The following is a 6,612-nucleotide window of genomic DNA, read 5'->3' on the forward strand; positions in this document are numbered from 1 at the left end:
ACCAATTTGTAGTGGAGGAAGTCAGCCAGGTCACAAGAGTTCCACCAGAGTTGCACTGCAGTGTGACAGCACAAGTGGAGGAAGTGGATGTTTGGGGTGGGAAGCCAGGGCTGGAGGTTGGCAGGGCCTATCTGCCTATGGGAGAGTGGCAAAAAAGGGTCTAGGAGAGGGATGTATGGAGAGAATCAACAACCGTATCAATGGAAGAGAGGGCTGAGCTCAGAGCCAACAAGATGTCATAGACTTTAATAATAATGATATAATAATAATAATTGGAGATATACCAATCTCCTAGAACTGGAAGGGACCTTGAAAGGTCATCAAGTCCAGCCCCCTGCCTTCACTAACAGGACCAAGTACTGATTTTTGCCCCAGATCCCTAAGTGGCCCCCTCAAGGATTGAACTCACAACCGGGGTTTAGCAGGCCAATGCTCAAACCACTGAGCTATTATCATAGTATAATTCCCAAATCTGGACCTTAGCGTCCAAAAGATGGGTACTAGCATGAATTTCCCTAAGCTTAATTACCAGCTTAGATCTGAGAGGCTGCCACCAATCAGGACTTAGGTAGAGCGCCTGATAGACTCTGGTCTCCCCAAACCCTTCCCTGGGGACCCCCAAGACCCAGATTCCCTAAATCCCCCAACAAAGGGGAATAAACCATTTCCATTCCCCCCTCCTTTCTTCCTCCCAGCTCTTTCCCGCCCTGGGTGCACTAGGAGACCACCGTGATTCAACTCCTTGAATCACCCCTTCCCCCTCCCTTCTTCCCCGGAGAGAGATACAGAGATAAACGCAGAGAGCAGGTTTTTCTTCCCTCCTCCCTTTCCTTTCTCCCACCAATTCCCTGGTGAGTGCAGACTCCCTTCCCTGGAGTTTTACAAAAGATAACCAAAAAAATCAATTAGATTCTAAAAAAGAGGAAAACTTTAATAAAAGAAGAAAAAACATAAAACTTGTCTCTGTAATCAAGATGGTAAATATACAGGGTTTTTATAGCTTATAGACAATAGAAAGAAAACTTTCTCCAGCAGAAATACAATTTAGAATACTTTCACCCAAATACACAGTAAAACTCTACCAGCCAGATACACAGTTGCAAATACAGAAAAACAATTAAAAAGACTAAACTGTCTTTCTACTTTTGTACTTACAAAATTGGAACAGAAGATTAGAGAGCCTGTAGGTATGTGTGGTCACTCTCAGAGCCTAGAGAGAACAAAGCAAAACCCTAAACCCACAAACAAAGGCTTCCCTCCACCTAGATTTGAAAGTATCTTGTTTCCTGATTGGTCCTCTGGTCAAGTGTTTGGGTCCCTGTTTGTTAACCCTTTACAGGTAAAAGAGACATTAACCCTTAACTATCTGTTTATGACACGCCCCCCAAATCGCAGACAGTGGGGAACCACACTGGCGGTGATTTCTTCCTAGAACTTTAGAATAAACAGATTAATACAACACATGCACCTTTACATATATTAATACGTATGTAAACTACAAGACTTTTTACATTTTAAGGACAAATTTTAACCAGTGGATTTTGGGAAACTTTCATGAGAGAGTGCATCAGCTACTTTGTTAGAAGCTCCTGAAATGTGTTGAAATTTCAAAATCAAAATCTTGGCGAGCTAAACTCCATTGAAGTAGTTTTTTGTTTTAGCAGTATGAAGCCACTTTAGCGCAGCATGGTCAGTTTGTAGCTGGAACCGCCGTCCCCAAACGTATGGCATAGCTTTTTCAGGGCGTACACAATGGCGTAGCATTCCTTTTCATGGACTGACCAGTGACTTTCCCTCTCAGACAGTTTCTTGCTGAGAAACACGACAGGATGGAAGTTGTGATCCAGTCCTTCCTGCATGAGAACTGCTCCTATACCACGCTCAGATGCATCTGTGGTTACTAGGAATGGTTTGTCAAAGTCCAGGGCCCTTAGCACAGGGTCAGACATGAGCGTTGCCTTAAGTTGTGTAAAGGCTTTTTGACACTCATTAGTCCACTTGACTGCATTTGGCTGGGTCTTTTTGGTCAGGTCAGTCAGTGGGGCAGCGATTTGGCTGTAGTGTGGTACAAATCGCCTGTAATACCCGGCCAAGCCTAAGAAGGATTGGATCTGTTTCTTGGACTTTGGGACAGGCCACTTTTGGATAGCATCCACCTTGGCCTGTAGGGGGTTTATGGTTCCTCGACCCACCTGGTGTCCCAGGTAAGTCACTCTGTTTTGGCCTATTTGACACTTTTTGGCTTTAACAGTTAGTCCGGCCTGCCTGATGCACTCAAAGACCTTTTCCAGGTGTTCTAGGTGTTCGGGCCAGGAGTCAGAAAAGATGGCCACATCATTGAGATAGGCAACTGCATATTCGCCCAGTCCTGCTAGTAGACCATCTATCAGCCTCTGGAAGGTGGCGGGTGCATTTCGCAGCCCGAAAGGAAGTATATTAAATTTATACACCCCCGCATGGGTGATGAATGCTGACCTTTTCTTGGCCGGTTCATCTAGCGGTACTTGCCAGTACCTCTTGATTAAGTGTATTGTAGATATAAATTGGGCACGTCCCAACTTTTCCAATAGCTCCTCGGTGCGTGGCATTGGATAGTTGTCTGGACGAGTTACTGCATTTAGCTTACGGTAGTCCACGCAAAAGCGTATTTCCCCATCTGGTTTGGGTACCAGAACCCCTGGAGATGCCCATGCACTGGTAGATGAGCGGATTATACCTATCTGTAGCATGTTCTGGATCTCCCGTTCTATAGCAACTTGGGCATGAGGAGACACTCGGTAGGGTGAGGTTTTAATTGGGTGAGCATTACCTGTGTCAATGGAGTGGTGTGCCCGTTCAGTCCGTCCTGGGGTGGCTGAGAACAATGAGGCGAAGCTAGTGCACAGCTCCTTGATTTGTTGCCGCTGCAGATGTTCCAGGGTGGTTGAGAGGTTCACCTCTTCCACGCCACCGTCTTTTTTCCCTTCGTAGTAGACACCGTCAGGCCACTCAGCGTCATCTCCTCCCTGGACTGTAAACTGACAAACCTGTAAGTTTCTGGAATAAAAGGGCTTGAGAGAATTAACATGGTAAACTTTGGGCTTTAGGGAGGAATTGGTAAATGCAATGAGGTAGTTAACAGCTCCCAGGCGCTCTTGGACCGTGAATGGCCCTTCCCATGATGCTTCCATCTTATGGGTCTGTTGCGCCTTCAAGACCATAACCTGGTCTCCTACCTTGAAGGAACGCTCCCTGGTATGTTTATTATACCAGGCCTTTTGCTCTTTTTGAGCATCCTTTAGGTTTTCTTTAGCAAGGGCTAAAGAATGTCAGAGGGTGTTTTGTAGGTTGCTTACAAAGTCCAGAATATTAGTCCCTGGAGAAGGCGTAAACCCCTCCCATTGCTGCTTCACCAACTGTAATGGCCCCTTAACCTTGTGACCATACACAAGTTCAAACGGTGAAAACCCTAAACTGGGATGTGGTACAGCCCTGTAGGCAAAAAGCAACTGTTGCAACACTAGGTCCCAGTCATTGGAGTGTTTATTGACAAACATATTATGGCCCCCAAAGTTCCATTAAACCTTTCCACCAGGCCATTGGTTTGATGGTGGTATGGGGTGGCCACCAAGTAGTTCACCCCATGAGTTTTCCACAGTTCTTTCATGGTCCCTGCCAGGAAATTAGATCCTGAATCTGTAAGGATGTCGGAGGGCCAACCTACCCTGGCAAAAATGTCTGTTAGGGTCAGGCACACAGCTTTAGCCCTGGTGTTGCCTAGAGCTACTACTTCCGGCCATCGGGTAGCAAAGTCCACGAAAGTCAGTATGTTCTGCTTTCCTCTGGGTGTCTTTTTTGGGAAAGGACCCAGAGTATCCACAGGTACTCGCTGAAATGGGACCTCAATTATGGGGAGTGGCTGGAGAGGGGCCTTGACCTGGTCTTGGGATTTTCCCACTCTTTGGCACACCTCACAAGACCGGACATACTTGGCAATGTCCTTGCCCATCCCCTCCCAGTAGAAGGACTTCCCCAACCGGTCTTTGGTTCTGTTCGCCCCAGCATGGCCACTAGGATGATCACGGGCTAAGCTTAAGAGCTCTTCCCGGTACTTAGTTGGAACGACCAACTGTTTTTGCGGGTGCCAGTCTTCCTGGTGTCCCCCAGAAAGAGTCTCCTTGTATAAAAGTCCTTGTTCTACAACAAACCGGGATCGATCAGAAGAGCTGAGAGGCGGTGGGGTATTCCGTGCCACCGCCCAAGCTTTCTGAAGGCTGTCATCTGCTTCCTGCTCAGTCTGGAACTGTTCCCTTGAAGCTGGAGACACCAGTTCTTCCTTAGACTGTAGACTTGGGCTTGGTCCCTCTGGAAGCGATGTAGGTGATGGAGTTGTATTCGTTGCTGGTGAGCCGCTCTCTGCTGGTGCACCAGGGGGTATTTCAGGCTCTGGCTGAGCCTCTTGGGTGTGGTTGTCTGCTGCTTCTGCCAGTTCAGGCTCGCTGGCGCCCTCTGGCGTTGGGGTTGAAGATGGATTTGCAAGCACTGTCGTCAGTGCTGGCACCGGTTCTGATGCTGGTTGCTTTTCCAGTTCCTGGTCTGGGACTGGAAGCACTGTGGCTGTTTCCGTTGTTGGCATGGGATCCGGGTCCACTACCTCTGTCTGGGTCTCTTGTAACACAGACGGGGCCCCTGTGGACGGCTCAGGAACAGGAATGGGTCTGGAAGCTTGCCTGGTTTGGCTACATGTAACCATTCCCACTCTCTTGGCCTACTTCACCTGGTTGGCCAAATCTTCCCCCAGTAGCATGGGGATGGAATAATTGTCATAGACTGCAAAAGTCCACATTCCTGACCAGCCTTTGTACTGGACAGGCAGTTCAGCTGTAGGCAAGTCTACAGCTTGTGACATGAAGGGGTAAATTGTCACTTGGGCCTTTGGGTTGATGAATTTGGGGTCCACCAAGGATTGTTGGATAGCTGACACTTGTGCCCCCGTGTCTCTCCATGCGGTAACCTTCTTTCCGCCCACTCTCAAAATTTCCCTTCGCTCCAAGGGTATTTGAGAGGCATCTGGGCTTGGGGATCTTTGGTGTGATGGTGGTGTAATGAACTGCACTCGGTTTGGGTTCTTTGGGCAGTTGGCCTTTATATGTCCCAGTTCATTACACTTAAAGCATCTTCCAGCTGACTGGTCACTGGGTCGAGGTGAGTTACTGAAGATTGGTGAGATGGAAGAATAGGGCGTCTGTGGCTTTCCTTGGGTTGTCGGTGGGGTTTTGGGCTGCCCTCGGTTATAGGGTTTATTGTCGGTGTGCCCCCTGGGGTATTCGCTCCCCTTGACAGTAGGTTTTTTCTTTTCTGCCACTTCCATCCATTTGGCTCCAATCTCCCCCGCCTTGATTACCGTTTTGGGCTTTTCATCTAGGATGTACCTTTCTATTTCCTCAGGAACACCATCTAAGAACTGCTCCATTTGTATCAGGAGGTGCAGCTCGTCCAGATTGTTAACCTTTGTTCCTGATATCAGGCTTCATAATTCTTTGCAATGTGGTAGGTGTGTCAGGGGAATGACACATCTGGTTTCCATTTTAGGGCTCTGAACCGCCGACGGGCATGTTTAGGTGTTATCCCCATTCGGTATCTGGCCTTGGTTTGAAAAAGTTTATAGTCGTTCATTTTCTCCTTAGGCATTTCAGCCGCCACCTCTGCTAAAGGTCCACTGAGCTGTGGTCTCAGCTCTATCATGTACTGGTCTTCAGGGATGCTGTACCCAAGGCAGGCTCTTTCAAAATTTTCTAAGAAGGCCTCAGTGTCATAACCTGCCTTGTAGGTGGGAAATTTCTTGGGATGTGGAATAACAACTTGAGAAGTGTTGTTAGAATTGGCTGGGTTCTGTTGCTTAGCCTTTTCTAATTTCAGGGCCTGCTGGTGGGCTTCCCTCAGGAGTTCCAACTCTCTCCTGTGGGCAGCCTCTCTTTCTCTTTCTCTCAGCTCCATTTCTTGTAGTTTTTTTTCCATGTCTTGCTTGTGGTCTGCCTCTTCGATTTGTCTCTCTGCATCCACTTTTGCCCTGGAAGTCATGTTTCCTGCCTTTTTTGTGTGTGTGTTGGGGCGCCCTCTGCTGGTTTACTGTCTGAATTACTGTTTCTCTGCTGCCTGCTCTGTTGCTAAGCAACAGAGTCTTTTTTAACTTTTTGTAAGTAGCCTTCCCCTATAAAACTAGAACAAAAAAAAAACACCTTCATTTGCATGTGTGTTCTGCTGGTGTAGTTGACTTACAGCTGGAGTTCTATTGTCTAACAAAAGACCCCTGTTAAACTTAATGGCCTTTACCTGAGGCAATATCTATGCACAACCAGAATGGAGCAAGGAAAAAAAAAATCTCTGGCTGTAGTTTTTAAAAAAAACAACCCCTTCTCTCTGCTTACAAGCAGCTAGCAGAGAAAAGACAATTAATAATTTTACTGGCTTTTGGATTCTACTATCCCACACGCTGCCAACATGTCATAGTATAATTCCCAAATCTGGACCTTAGCGTCCAAAAGATGGGTACTAGCATGAATTTCCCTAAGCTTAATTACCAGCTTAGATCTGAGAGGCTGCCACCAATCAGGACTTAGGTAGAGCGCCTGA

The sequence above is a fragment of the Gopherus flavomarginatus genome, chromosome 1 (assembly GCF_025201925.1).
Source record: "Gopherus flavomarginatus isolate rGopFla2 chromosome 1, rGopFla2.mat.asm, whole genome shotgun sequence".
Taxonomy (NCBI): Eukaryota; Metazoa; Chordata; order Testudines; family Testudinidae; genus Gopherus; species Gopherus flavomarginatus.